This window comes from Bombus pascuorum, chromosome 2 (assembly GCF_905332965.1).
Source record: "Bombus pascuorum chromosome 2, iyBomPasc1.1, whole genome shotgun sequence".
NCBI lineage: Eukaryota > Metazoa > Arthropoda > Insecta > Hymenoptera > Apidae > Bombus > Bombus pascuorum.
The window spans coordinates 19,030,339-19,046,610 of NC_083489.1; the positions used below are offsets into that span (position 1 = coordinate 19,030,339).

The 16,272-nt window shown below is 39.3% G+C and overlaps 2 protein-coding genes across 8 annotated transcripts in view; one reads left to right on the forward strand and one right to left on the reverse strand.

Annotated features, from left to right (window-relative positions):
- LOC132916881 (general transcription factor IIH subunit 2) overlaps positions 1–15,483 on the reverse strand; it is an 83,049-nt gene extending 67,566 nt beyond the window's left edge. The window contains exon 1 of the mRNA XM_060977303.1: positions 15,472–15,483. The gene's annotated coding sequence lies outside the window, so the exon portion shown is untranslated. The remainder of the gene's footprint in view (positions 1–15,471) is intronic.
- The window catches only part of LOC132916871 (dorsal-ventral patterning protein Sog), a 93,513-nt gene that overhangs the window by 40,710 nt on the left and 36,531 nt on the right, over positions 1–16,272 (forward strand). The gene's annotated exons all lie outside the window — the stretch shown is intronic.

A 16,272-nucleotide genomic window follows, 5' to 3' on the forward strand; every position in this document is an offset into this window, starting at 1 on the left:
TGAATCCCGTTTGATGGAAGACACTAGGCTGCGCAAGGAGGCTTCTCGATCGTCGCTCGGTTGGCGCCTGCCAAGTCAGCGGCGCGCGCAACCTAGCCTTCATAGTTCCCACGTGCTCCATAAGTCCGGTTCTCACGGGAACCCCGTGGAATCTGGAGGCGATCTGTCGCGCTCGCGATTCTGCGATTACGATTTACCGACGCGTCTCCCCCATCGTTAATTCGTTGTTATTAGACCGTTCAAAGGCGGTTCAAAAGGAATCATCGTCGGATCCTGTCTCTTTTTTTTCACGTTCTCGCGCGCGTGAAACCGGTTACAGATTTTATTCACGGGATCCCGTGATTTATTATCGATACCCTTACGGGAGAAGCAACAGATCTGACTGTAAAAATCCGAATTTTTGCCTACCTCGACTATATCGACGCTTCGAGATTTTGCGATTTTTTTTCAAATCTTCTCCCGTAGCTTGTGTCCTCGTGTAAATTGAACCGTTTTGAATTATTCAAACGGCCCGATAAGCATCGTGGTATTCTAGGTCGGTAATATGGGATTTCTGGTTTTCGAATTTCGTAAAGATGACCGTTACGAAATACACCGAGAATCGTCTGTAAGGGAATCGTTTAAACACTTCCACTTGTTGCATCATTCGAACGATGTTTTCCGAGTTTTCTGTCGCGTGTTGTAGTTTTCCGAAGTAGAATCATGACACATGGTTAAATCACGTTCAAAATCATAGTTTCTTGGTAGGCCTTAATGATCAAAGCCATGTTATCGGAACCTGCTGAATGTTACTCAAATGAACGGCTGCTTCGGATTGGCTGTTAGTTATCTTTCATCTGCAACGAGATCACCAGAACTGTGAGCAAACAGGCTTCCTTAGAACCTTGAGAGCGAAGCCTGCAGCGATGTGCTTTCCCGTGGAATTCTGCGTAACTTTGTTAATACATGACTGAGCGCTGGTGCACGGATCGCCTGGAATTCGTTCTGCGATTTTTCCACTGCGATTTTCCGCCAGGAAAAATACGAGAAAATATCGCACCATTATTTGTCACGATTACTAATATATCACAAATTTGCACAAGATAGTAGAACATTGGATGGAATGTTTCTATATTAATTAAGCTAAGAAATTTTGAAGTAGATTAGGTAGTTTCTAAAACTGATATTTCTGAATTTTTAAACGTTGAAATTTTCTAATTTCAAACTTTCGAACGTTGAATTTCCAAATTTCTCAAATATCAAGCGTCAAATTTTTATATTTCAAATTATCAAATCTTCAAACCTTTAAATTCCAAATACTCGTATAGAAGAATCTATAATTTTCAATAACTATAAATCTCAGAATAAAATTACATAATCCAAGACGCGGATGAGAATTTGTCAAAAGATTGTTCAGAAAAGACGGTGAACCGTCCAGAGACGAATCCTTCGGCGGAATTTCTCGCAGCTTCTTCTAATTCTCGGTAGCAATCGATTGCCGTTCCAATTCAATTGGATGAACGTTCTTCAGGCCGCGGAGCGGAATGTATTATTCATCGTCGCGTTTCCCAGCGCGTCTGCCTTCGCGCCGTTGAACCTACTACAGAAACAGGAGGAAAACTACTATTACCACTACATAGCCGCCGTTGTGGATCGCCCAATGATTTCTTGTCATCTCGCAGACGTAGTGTTTCCTACTGTGAAACGAATTCAGAGTAATTTTCCCCGACGCCTCAAGGCGTTGTTTTTCCACTGCCGGAAAAAAAGTTCTACCCACTGAACGTTGTCACATTAACCCAATATCTATCCGCCACATAGCAATAAGCTTATCCCGAGTCTGCAACTAGAACGATTATGTGTCATTACCACGTGCTTTTTTTCTCTCTTATATATTCTTTTCCTTTTTTCCTCTTTCCGCTGTACAAATTGACAGTTGATTAATAGACACTTTGGTGTTAACAGCTAGAAATTCGAGTAATTCCATGTTTTCATAACGGTTAGTAATGATGTACGGTAGCACTCATATTTATTTCATTCGATAGAACGGGTATTGGTTTAGCTCGGTCGTATAATTTGATTTGTCGAATGTGTCTATTAATACTAAAGCGGCATGGAATTATAAAGTATGGCAGAATTTATTCATAGGCTATTCCGTTCTTTCCGTTTAAATTGCAAATATCGATTCCTTTTATTACAGTCTATCAAACACGACGTTTACTAATTACTTATATTTTATCCTGGTGTACATTCTTGAGCAATCTTAATGAATCGCGTTTTATTGTAAAGGGATTTGCTTCGTTTCCTATTTATTTATTTGTCTTTTTTACTCCCTAGATATATATATAGATATAGTACGATTAACTAACCTATATTATAACAGTCTCATATAGACTAAAATGTGGTATACGTAGTCAAGCAACAATAAAACATATTCCTCCACTAACCTATATGATATGTATCAAAAAATATCCATGATATTATCGACTGAGTTTCGTTTGTCTTCAAAGTATGTTGTTTGTTCTGGATTCGCATGAAACTGGATAAAATTTGTCTTTTTTATTCCCTAGATATATATATATAGATATAGTACGATTAACTAACCTATATTATAATAGTCTCATATAGACTAAAATGTGGTATACGTAGTCAAGCAACAATAAAACATATTCCTCCATTAACCTATATGTTATGCACCAAAAAATACCCATGATAGTATCGACTGAGTTTCGTTTGTCTTCAAAGTATGTTGTTTGTTGTGGATTCGCATGAAACTGGATAAACTTTGGTGAGATCTTCTGGTCTGAGTCAGGCACCGATTTTAGCTCGTGTATCAGCATCCCTCGGACGAGATATGGTGGTTTGCATGAACACCGAACAAATGAAACGGGGGAGTGGACGGTGGAAAACCGACTCAATCGGTCAGTTTTCTTGGCTCGAGAATTGACACGTGCCAGCGTGAGCTTGACAGCAGTACGAATGAGCCACTCGCCGACGGCGGATCACCCGTTGGACAGATTTGATTTAAGTCAGCCTTAAAGTCTGGCATTCTTCCAATACTGTTAATTCAATACAATGTCCGTGTGTGGCGAACTTTTCATTTCGTCATAGTGAAAACTGCCCAAGAAGAGACGTCAAGATGAATATCTTCTATAATACGCATGCGAAAATTTCGCAGAATTTCTGCAATTGTTTCTTTCGTCAAAAATAAGTCGAAGTTTCGATCTTAATCGATAATTTATATAAAAGTCAATTATTTAAAAAGACCGAGTTTTAAGGATTCTAATAATCTAAAGATTTATCTATTCATTTTGAAAGTAAACATTGCCAAAGATGTTAATTTTGTTTCTGAGACAATAATCGAGATTATGTGAATGGATATGCGAATTATTTAAAAGGCAATGACATCTACATTTTGAAGATTTTAATAATCCAGAGATGTCGACGTATTCGTTTTAGAGCAAATTCTTGTTCCGGTATTATGTAAAATTATTTTATTGTAAGGAACACTAAACTTTATTTTAATGACACCCTGTACAATGGCTGAAACTAAGAACGTTCTCCTTTGGCACTTGCAAGTATGCGATAAACTACTGCGTACAGTGTCATCGACGCATTTCCGAGCACGTTATTTAATCCAACGTAGTCTAGCACGTGCAACAAGAATCCTTTTGGCGCCGGAAACGTAAAAGTCGTAAGCTGACTTAATACGTTATCTGTGACAGTCGCAGACTGGCAATGCGAAAAGTGATCTCTCCACTGGTGTGTCGTAGCGCCGCAGAACTTAAGATATGTTTAGAAAGATCAGTCACATTGGCATGCTAAAAATAGTCACCATAATCTTCTGCTCTTATTTAAATAGATCACTCAGTTCAAAGGTGGTTTCGTTTCAATTTTGTTTCCTCTAAACATCGTTAGATTCGCAACTATGATTCAGAGCTACAATAATAGCATTGTGCAGGAGATGTTCGCTCATTTTCTTTTTTCCTTAAAATTAATTCTGTTTGCGTCGATATGGCGATTTACCAATGACCTAAATGTCCCTGTTCAGTTAAAGCCAATCGCTACCAAGACTATTTACAGCTTACTACATTCTTTATAGTCATTCTCCTGGGACACCTTGTATTCCCTCTATGAAAGTGAAAAACATGCAACGGTAGTATCTACCATTTTTCAAATGTCTACTTAGCCATCCATGCCATGTTTGGTATCCTTCCATTTCAGATCGTCTAACCATAACCTACACTAACGCCGGTTCATACTTCATAAATAAATTAAATATCGTATATCAATAGAAATCAGTGAAAGGACCTTGGCTTAAAGATTCTTAAGATCTCAACTTAAAAATCTCTTTCCATTTCATCCATTCTGTACCCGACATCGTATTCAATAACATTCGCGATCAGCGAGAAATGACGATTCCTCGTACGGTTACTTCGCACATATACCTACATACCAGGCATACGATCAGCCATGCATATAAGTTTGCGAGGCGTAGGTATGCTTATCAGCGCAAACCGATGGTGGGATCGGCCGAAAGGCTTGGCCAATACAAATGCATCGCATTACGCGTGCACTGACTTGAGCTGCAGCCGCAAGGTCGGCATTTCTGACGCGCGCATGACATCACGTAGGCGTGCACGATGGAATATATCGTCTCCGCGTATAATATACCATCGACGCGTTCGTCTATTTACCGCCTCGTACGATTGCTACGTTGCACCCTACAGTTAGGGTTAACTTATACGAGTCAGTTGAATATTTCAGCGAAGCTAAGTTAATTTGCTTAGTAATTCAGCAAATTTAGTTAGAAACAATTTTTAAGCGATCTACATTTAGAAACAGACTATTTAACTCGTTATTAGCGACAACTATGTTAGACGATTAAATTTGTCGTGTGCTTACATTGTTAACTTGACGAGGGCATCTATCCATTACAGACTCATTGTACTCGTAATTCATTTTCTTGTTTGTTCTATTAGTGCTTAAATACCTCCTCGTTGACGCAATAAGCTTTTCTCTTGTTGAACCTAAAGTAAACGATATTTTCTCATATCCCCGTTATTGTATTACGTACTGATGGTGTCTTATTATATACGACAAATTTGAGTACTTTGTGCAAAGTTCAAGATTGAATTTGGAGACGTTGAATCTGTAATTCAAATAACAATGTGCTTTTTTCCTCTACTTCAATGTATGTCTTGTTCCTGTAGGTTAATTTTTACTGGACAAGCCATCTGTATTTTTGACTAAACAGTACTGGTCCCTTCGAAAGTGCCGTCATTATTCGCCGTTTTTCAGTTGCGACCGAGTCATCATTAGATCGGAACGAGATTTGAATTGCGACCTGTAATGCATGAAGTATAGAAATGGAAATCGTGAGTTGTAAGGCTTACAATTAGTTAAGGTCCACTTCGTTGGTACGATGCAAATTATTCGTTCTTGATAGGGCGACACACAATTGACCGTCTCCAAAGCCTGATTGACACTGACAGTCTGCTTGTGGTACGATCTCAATCCATTCGAATATTAATCGTTGCCATTCGAATGGAATAAGGCTTGATTCGCAACGATACTCTGCGGTCCAATCGATTACTCAATACCGTAGGGAGATAAAGCCTGATTTACAATGATGCTCTAGTCACGGACGTGTATAAGCTTGATTCAATATGGTTTGTCGTGCCTTCCCGCCGATCCATAGCAATGATTTACATTCACGATCCGTTCGTGGTGAGGTTATAATCTGAGTATCAAGAGTTGAGAGATTTTCTTCTTTCTTATCGTTTTTTTAAAAGGAACAAGAATTGTATGGTGTAGCGATACGGTGAATGGATATGGCAGTATAAATCAAACTTAACCTCTTCGTTGCATCCCATCACTCGTGCCCGTACTATTTCTTCTTCTTCTTGTTATGTTCGACTTTCTATTTATATTTTCAACAAGATCTGCAAAATAAAAGTATGGCTGGTAGTACGACGATAAATTTTAAATAATCTAGTCGGATACTATAGTACTAGATATTACATTTCTATTATTTTCTAACCTTCGATACTTGCACTATTTTTTTCAAATAAAAATTATGTTACCGTATTACTTGTAAAAATACATTCTTCGGTACAGTTTCTCTACGTCATTTGTACCACACTATTTCATACCCTTAAGCAGTCGCTTTAATCATGCTAACAATTCGTCTGTAATGGAACCCAGTAACGAACAATTGTCTGGCCCTGTTAATTACTTTGCCTCTGAAATAATACGCTAAAAATGGTAACGGACGCGGTGGTTGCTCGATGATTTGTGTAACGAATGATAATAATCTCATCGCACAGGAAATTAACAGCGGCGGCGCACGTGTCCGAAAATACAACGCAGCAAAGATAACATCAGAAGAGTAATCACGCCGGTAACCCCGTGCTCGTTTGTTTCCATCAATTTCAGGCGACCGTGGGGTCATCGTTGCAACAGAGGTTCACATACCACTTACTCCCTTGAGTCACTTAATAATATCTTTGGTATTTTTACTGACCGACCTCACACGGTAATTCTTCCTTACCACCGTAGTCATTTGTTGATGGATTTTGCGACGCGTATATGATGGGTCCATCGTCATCTGTTGCTTCGACGTCGAAGAAACAGTGATGGGACTGATACGATACATATCCGTAATGTTCAAACAATTCTATATTTACAGTAGCTCACGAAAGTACACGAACATTTGTAAAAACATTGTATAAATATACAATGTGTCTTATATAAAACATTAATATTATCACCGTAATTAAATCCGACTATCACGATTATATTTGTAAAGTTTAGTCTAGTCCGTTTAGCCCGTAGCAATCTACATACGTTCTCAGCGAACAGTCCGCAGATAATGGGATACAAAATACAAACCCAAAGATAAGTAGCTACGTATATGTACATATTGATTGATTATAGAAGAGGCAATGTCTATGGACAAATTAGATGCGGACCTACAAAATTGCGGACTGTCTTCGATCAGTCTGGAGTAGGCTTTTGAGATAAGCGCAGTTCAATGACTTTCCCAGTTTGGATCACCTGACTCTCCAATCTTTTTTGACGAAATAATGAAAACTTAAGAAATTCAATGTCTTTTCAGTTCATTCCATTTAATGTTTAAAATTAGTCAAAAAGATGAGAGTCAACAATTCTGTTCGTAAGTTGGTATCGATACGTATCGATGGAGTATATCGGTCCCAACACTACAAACAAAACATAGAAGAGGAAAGGAGAAGTAACGATCCGTTCGTCTTTCCGACTTTTTGCACACAGCGACGATGCATCGCGCCTGGTTCGCTTGACTCGTGGTCTCTCGTGTGCGTGCGCGCGCGCGCGCGCTCTTACAGTCGCTATAAAGAGAGAGGAACGCGTGACGGCTAAATCCTTCGCGATCATTCGAGTTATTTAACTGTGGCGCGACAGATGTGCGCGGAGGAAAGGAGAAGGCGAGTATGTATTAACAGTGACTTTAAAGCGCGATGAGTGACGAGGCCGGTTTGCGTCCCAACGGGGAAGAAATTATGAGGAATCCCGAGTCGGCGCCCCGCTTTTACGCATCTGGGAGGCCAAGAGTCGTCGGGGCATCTCTTTCCAACTGCGCCTCTGTCTCTCTCTTCTTTCTCTGTCTGCTCGTGACTTCTCTATTTCCCGCCTCCTGCGTGACGCGTTCCTTTTCTGCCTCGACTCGGTCGTGGTGCCGTCGCGTGAATGACCGAGTGCCGCGTCTTTGAATTTTTCGTTGCGCACGCACACGACGTGATGGCACACACGATTGAATCCCGACGGGGACCCTCTACAGGGGTTGCGGTATCTTTATGCTAAACATGGAAACGCTACGATCTTGATTTTAATAGTTCTGGAATTGTAATTTATTGAAATTAATTGAAACGAAGACATTGATGAAATTGAACTTCTAGTGAGATGTTATTAATCTTCAAGCGTTGGAGGTTAGGTCAGTTCTGACGCATGCAGACATTTTACGTTTCGTACTTTCTAACCTACTTTTCTTTTGTTCTTGTGTATTATTTTAAAGGCGTGGCAAGGTGTCTTTATGCTACATATAATAAAGTTCGAATCTTGTTTTTAATAGTTTAGATTGTAATTAATGATTGAAATTAAGATGTTGGTAATTGAAGTCCCAGTCGACGTTGTTAATCCTTTTACTAATGTATCAACAGAAATACTTCTCTTCTGATCTTCTTACAAAGAATATATAATGCACTAAAATTGGCGTCAGTTTTACCGTAAATACATACATTTATTGCTTTACTAGCTAGTAATATTTGAAGTACAGTGTTGTTTATGCACAACTCCAGAGAGTGGAAGAGCTGATCGAGGTTAGGATAGATTACTTTACAGAAGGCATTGTACAACTTCTAAGTTCAAGAGACACTGGTCTTAATAAACTTTTTAAATATAGATTATTTATGATATAAAATAGTGCATTTCGATTACCATAGAGCAGATGTTATAATTAAAGACAGGACTTTGGCTTAAAATTGGCAAATAATCGATAATTAATTCTGATTATGCAAGAGAACGTTAATGACGTGCGAAGCGCGTTTAATTTCAGGGAAGAGAGCATGAAGCAACGTCGACCGAGTAATTTTCGAGTCACGAAACTGGCTTCGCGTTTGCAAGAAATTACGAAGAATTCCCGATCGCACGTTTGATTTGTACATCTGGCAGGCGTTCTATCGCTTCGTTTTGCTTTCCTTGCCGTGCTATTTATTCCTTCCGCCGTCCGGTTAGCTTTTTCTTCGTAGACCTTGCTCCTGCTCTTTCCACAGCTCCTCATTAATTGAATCGCTCAATTTCAACCGCGATTGGCCTGCATTTATCGTCGCGCGTTCACACTCTGATCGACCTACGAACGAGCTCGGATGATTCAGTCCTGAAGCATTCGTGAAATCATTAACAAAATACAGTCACCGGTTCTTCGTTAATTAAATTACTCAATTTGAATCCTGAATTGTGTTCATAACATTTATTATCTATTTTATAATTCGAGGCTGCTTTTGCTCACGTGCGTATGCTCAGAATGACGTCAATTAAGGTGCTCACTGTTGCAATTTGTTTCCAAGATTAGATATTGTTTTATATAAAATGAATAATTGAAAATTGATCCTAATTATATCGCATTCCTTTTTCTGAAAGATATTAATGTATGCTTTTATTATTGAAGAGGTTAGTATATTTTTAAGGACTCATTATTTGTAACTTGGCATACATTCAACTTACTATTAGCGAAGAGAGAGGAACGAGGTTGTTATTAGAATTATTATGTATATAAATTGTGAAAGTAATTCGGGAATAATTCCGTGGTAAGATAGACAGCCTCGGCATTCCGGAAATGTAACCACGCTATTGCGTCCACTGAAAGGGTTAATGGTGCCTTCGCGAGTAACAACTACCAACAGTTGACGTATATATAACCTGTATACATGAAACGGTATGTTAACGTTAACGACTTAATAGTATTAACTTAATAGAATTACTATCTATCAACGTACGTATTGTTGAGATCGAGGTCGCAAATGCTCTCTAAATATTATACATTTTTTCACCGAGACTGTGGCGAACTATATTGAATATATATACGATGTCTTTCCAAAATTCTTTACAAAACTTATTCAGAAGACATGATAGATGAATTATATATCCTAGAATTTGGTAAAAGCTACTTAAAGAAATTCATTATCAAGAAAGACGACAAATTTGTCGAGAAGAGATTCAGGAAGGTGTAGATAGCAAAGAGTCTAATGTATGGTTAAATCTTTCTCAACTTCTACCATAGAATTTTTTGAGTAATCAAATATGTATATTCTATTTTCATTTAGAAATATTTGATAGAATTCAACAACCACATTGTGTAACAATAAATATAAAACCTCCTTAAAAAAATCTCCCCTTACAGAAAAGTAGATCCTAGATCGGTGTCGCTTTCTTCTCCCGCTGCATTCCCCAAACCTTATCAGTTATCATGATCGGCGCTTCGCTGGAAATAGTTTTACGGTGTAGCACGGCATTCGTTCCTTCATCTTTCTTCCTTTTTCCTTTTCTTTGTTCCTTATAGCAAGCTCAAAAGCGGATTCCGAGGACATACGTTAGTGTCTGCCGAGTATTCCAGAACAGAGTGTCGGCGCCTAGAAGCCAGAGTATTTATCCATTGGGTCCCACAAAACATGTCTCCGGGTGCGTGCATTATATGAAAGGTACGATATACATAGCACGTACGACAAGTAGTAGGGGTAGTGCAGTGGCCCGTGCCGCCTGAAATACACGGACAACCGACTCTCTGGCACTCGACTCCATTCTGAGTGTGGCAGCACACCGAACAACTCTCCCCTAACACCCGCGCCTCCTTCCTCCACCCCTCTTCTGTTTCGGCCGTTTGCTCTTCAAATGCATCTTCTTGATGCTCCCTGCACTTCCCCTGTATTGCTCTTCCCTCTTTCGTCTCGTTTCATACTTCTACCTCTTCTGTCTTCGAGAGCTCTTTACACTTCAATAGCGTCCGTGCTTTTTTCTCGTTCTGCTCTACCATGATGTTCTCATTGTTTGATAACGGCTGCAATAATTATAATATTGATCATTTTGTATGGTCGACTGTTCCCTTCGTTAAGTTTCTTATTCTTAAGTATCACTAATTAGGATGCTATTTACCTATGAAAATTATTTAAATAAGTACACAGGTAATAATGGACACGCAGGTTAGTCGTCTCTACTGTCTTAAAGAATAACATTCAACGGTCGATGACTCTTCTTCTGTAATTCTCCTACATGTAAAATATGCAATCATTTGTTTTATGTATCATGAGTTTTGTAGAGAGAGAGAGAGACATAGAGCGGCTACAAAAAGTAATTGTACAACACATTGTCTTTATTATAGCATCTACATATATATTCTAATTAATTAGTTTCAAATATATTAAATTTTGCATCATTTAATAGTATTTTCATATGATTGCAAAAATTTGCTGAACGGCAAAAATGGAAAATAGAATCTGATTCAAAATCGCTTTAGTGGAAAATAAGGATCTGTACAAGTAGCTGCTGTATATTTCTTTTGCAATGAAAAGATTTCAAAAATTTGCTGACACTTTCACTTTCAAGTAGATGCAGCCACAAATGGTCAGTTTCTAAACGCATGATGTTTGAGTGATTCATCTAATATTGTATCTGTAAACTATGAATTATGTGTTGAATGACTTTTTCGTAATTAAACATTTTAAAACACTATATGGTGATACAACCGTTGTTTTCTATCTCATTCTCATCTCCATCAGATCCTGCAGAACTCCGTCGAGCGAAACAGTGAATTACGCGAGCGACATTACTCGTTTGATCGTTTTTTGTCGCCCTCTCGCGGTCGTTTTGTTTTGCCTGTCTCTTCGCCCCTTCTACAATGACGCTCGGTCATATCGAGAGAGACAGACGACCCAAGTTTCGACTAAACGCGAGAGACCCTTGACGAATGGTTTCAACGCTTTCTTACCGCATCGTCGTATTCTTTACGAGATCGTTTCTGGTCGTGCACCGACCGGTTACGTGGCCCCTTCCATTTGGCACGCGTTATTCGCGCGCACGATACACATCATTCGCCTCTTACGCTATCGTGATGTAGATTATTACGAGATTTATTGAGTCTGTGTTTTCAAGTTATAATTTGCATGCACTTCCTTTAAAATTATGTCTTGCATTGTTTATGAAAGTTTTAAATATGTAACAACCTCGAGGGTCAAAATAAAACGGTACTATCTATTAGTAGCGATATGTTAAATTTAAATAGTTTAAATAAAGGTAATTTGGATCTGATCCTGAACTACGTATGTACATGTGTCTACTGTCAATCTCTCGTGTAAGAATCAGCGTGTACTCTCGCGAACTGTGCACAAGTTTACGCAAAACGGAAAAAGTGATTTTGCAACGAAAATCCGTTCATATACGTACTCGTTTCTTCAAATTGAAAGTAGAATGTTCAAAATTTTCCCCCAGTGGAAGCAAAATGAAATATCGTTAAACAGAAAAGTTTATTTTTTCACGAATCTTTTTATCTTCTTTCTCTTTTCGTCTTTTCTTTTTCGGACGAAAGAAACTCCGATAGCTAGTTGAAAGTTATCACGCAGCAGAGTACAGCGATAGCTGTTCTTTTTGGTTTACTGGAAATATTTTCATCGCGAGGATTTCGGAGAAGACGGCGAGAAAGCGAGAGCGAATTTAAAATTTCGCCGTGTCTCATTCCGCGAACGAGGGCGAGAACGACGAGCGTCGATGTACGCGACGAGCACCGGATATCGTACGTTAGGTTCGCGATCCTGTGTGCGTGTAAATGCACGGAATCGATGTGATTCACGGCCGATGTGATGCGTGGGTGCAACGAGTACGGTGGTTCGAATGAATAGCAAGTGTGTATGGTTAAAAAATAAACAGAGTAAGATGAAATGTGAATAATATTTGCTAGTACATTTATCCTGTACCGATCTATTATACATCATTCCTAACCTCTATAGATCAACGGTATCTTGTATTCTGATAAACTTTAAAAAATTCAGTTTTCGACTTATACAGATTTTCAATTCGTAACGGCTCAATAAATAACAGGTTGGTAGAATAAAGGTGCGTAAGTGTGTTAGGTTAGGAAGATTGCGTTTTCATGAAACCGGAGACACTCCTCGAGATTAAGTTATCCGAACGCTAGAAATTCTGGAAGCACGCAAGGATCAGCGGAACGCTGCAGTTGCGCGCGCACACCGATTCTTCGTACGGTTCCCGCTCGATTTCTCTTCACGGCTGTGCGTGGAGCGGGTGGTAACGGTGAGTGATCGTGCACGACGGCCACGATGCCTCTGAGAATGCTTTAATTTCGCGGTTCGTTAGGAAAACCATCATTGAAAACCGACATGACACATTATGTATCTCACTCACGCAGTTCTCAATTGTACTCATATACGTACAAGTATATGTGAGCTTGCGCGCAAACTATATACTTTATTCATATTAATTCCATAAATATTTCTTAGAACGACAATACTATAAAATCTTATCTATGATTGGTAGAGAACCATAGAAAAATAAGGAAAATGGAGAAAGGTGAAGTGCCAGTTACAGTCAGGAGCAGTCAGTGCAGATGCAGTATGGAGGGGAGAAAGATGGCGAGAGTAAGAGGAAAGAAACGAGAAAGTCCGTAAAAGGAATTAGAACGGAGGTGGAAATGAATATAAGGGAAAAAGGGGTGGAGACTCGTGGAAAAATGATAGGTGAACTGTTGAATTGTAATACGGCGTAGGGGGATCAGAGGTAGAGGTGAAAGGAGGAGACGAGTTAGTATGATCAGTGAGTAGATAAGTAAGACTGATCTCAGTCGTGATGACAAATACGGTCATAATTACGCGTGTAAGGAAGTATAACAACGGACCTGCCTCTTTTCTCTTGGAAGAGGTTTGACCATTTTCGGACAACCTGTGCTCAGTTGCTTTGCAGGGATATCGCACGAGGATTTTTCTGTCGGCTGAACGCTGGCCTCCGGCTGACTTATCGCGTCGCCCGATCTCTAGCAGGTTTCTGGCGCCACTAGTCACGCGAATTTCAATTATCACCATGCACTGATCTAATGCTATAGATATAACGCGTGTTCTGACTAACTGCCGTTTATAAAACGTTTGAATAAAACATTTCAGAATTGATAACCCATATATTCGTAAGAATCTATATATTATCTATCTATGTATAATTATTTCGATATATTCGTTAGAACGACAGTTTGTTAAAATATGCACTTACTGTAGCCATAACCTAAAGGTGCATCTTCATAGAAGCAACAATATATAATAAACAGCATAATTTGTTACTGGTAACTGGCGAGCGTGAAGGAATCTAGAGAAACAATAGGCAACAAATATCAGCAATTTCTTCAAGAAACATGGATTATCAGTAACAGATTTCTAGTTATCGCTTCAGTGAGGGCGCAGCTTAACGCTTATCGTGATTCAAGAACCGATCGGACGTGTCAAGAACGTTCTAGCGATCTACTTTCATCTGAAGACTGTTACAAATTTAATTACATTATAAAGCAAGAGAGAAGGAAGTATAAAAATAAATCGTAAATGTAAAATCTAATACGAGCCGCACCCACGATCATGCAAATCGACAATCAAACGTCCCACGCTTGCGTGAATCGAATCGACCCGAATATAAAACCTGCACAGTCAGCGTTAACGATCATCTTAATGTACCTTTCGAGCGCTGAACAAGTGGCAGGGGAACGACAGCATTGGCAGACAGCGACAGTACAGAATTTGATTCGGCTTTTACTATATATGGATGTAAGAATGCCTGTACGCAACATTCTGATGTATGTATGTATCAGGGACAAACGATGACGACGTCGCCGTCGTCGTCGACGTCGATCTGGACGACGTCTGTTGAAGGCGCTTTGGCGTGCTCTAGGATACACCAGACACCGCGTAATGCTTGGCGTAGTTGGTGAATGGCCCCTTGATCCAGATTTTTGTAGGGTGATTTTTGCACACTCAGGGCCACCTATATATAGCACTCGGCACTCGACATTGCATCGCCAGTTGCCGTCTCGACGACAGCGTACGGCCAGCAAAGAGAAGCGAGGGGAGGGAATCTTCGCGTTTTGCCTTTTTTCGTCTTCTTCGTCTTTCCTTCATTCGTCCTTTCTTATTCCCCTCTTTCTTTCTCTTTTTATTCTACGTTTTCATTCTTCGTTCGAATTTTTTTTATATGTTGCAGTTAATTCCCCAATTTTTGTATGCTGACGCAGTCAAAATCTGTCTTTTCACATACGTTTGTTTTGCAGTCTTGTTGTTTTTTGTATTTGTACTTTCATTGTAATAAGTGAGTCGGATATCCTAGTCCGACCAATGAATCGTAGGTTGGTATGATTTGTTCTTGTTTAGTGTGTACGCAACCTATGAGCGCCTGATGCGTTTCGACCTCTGCGCGTCGCATGGCGTGCGCCGAACTGTTTGTTTACGGGAAGTGGTTAGAGAGATCATTGACTCGTTTGTAGCTTCTCAGCGGGTATAGCGTGTCGTGTGGCGATCTTCTGCTGAATAGGAACAGTGTTATCATTGACACTGTCTACTGACCTCTAATAAATCATCCATAAGAATTTTCAGTCTTAACCTATAATTGAAGTTTCATAACTCTTTTCATTCTAATACTATAACATTATCTTTTTAATTTCCAATGACACAGAAGAATAGAAATGCACTATATGACCGAAAAATTACATAAAGAATTGCATACAGAATCACGCATAAAATCACGTAATAAAGGACATTAAGTTAGGTATGTTCAACTCACTTGTATGTCACTCGCTGGAATTCTATCTTAGATCTCATTCTGAATCCCACTGTCAGGCAAATAATAAGAACGTTTTAAAAATTACTGCACTGTGAATCAAATATAAAAATCTGATAAATATCTTATCTTACTAAGACTTACTTTAATTTTTTATGTCCATGTTATTAATATAGAATCGTACATTGCGTACCGATCAAACCACGTCTCTACACTATTAAGAGCTATTTCTTCTACGTCTGTGGATCGACAGTAACATATTTCTTCGCGCGCCCCTTGCAAAATCACACCATTTATCATAACTCTTGATGCGGCATTAACATTCCCGTTCTTGCGCTGCGCTGGAACTGTTCGGCACGGCCTGCTACGATCGACTAGCAATACATATTTCTGTCGCCTCACGCCCGGTTCTTATATCGTCCATGATGAAGGGCGCATCAGTGACTTGGTGACATATTTTTGCACACTTCAGTGCCTCTAATTGGAATTTCACACTTCTTTTGCTCGTCGTCTTCGATGTCTCTTTATGACATCATTTAATCATGTGGGAAAAACTTATATTTGTGTTTTAAAGTTATTTCAAAAAGAAAAATACCGCAGGGTCACTGGCTGGCGGGGAACTCTCGACCTTTCACGTTACTCGTCGGCGTTTCCCTTCACGCGCACCGAAAGAGATTAATTGTGCTTCTAAAGCCGCCGGCAGATAGGATCACCTACAGCTTTGATCTTTCCTTGTTGTTCTACCACCTACGTTGATGGTTAGAAGAAACGAGGAAGATATTTTAAACAGGGATGAACGTGAAATTGAAAATTGAGATGATAATTTTCTTCTTCTTGTAATTTAAAACTTCGTTTTCTTGTGCTATGAAATTTCATATATTTTGTTATTCGTAGTAGAGGACGTAAATTTTTGTTTATATATATAGGATATAAGGAATTTCACGG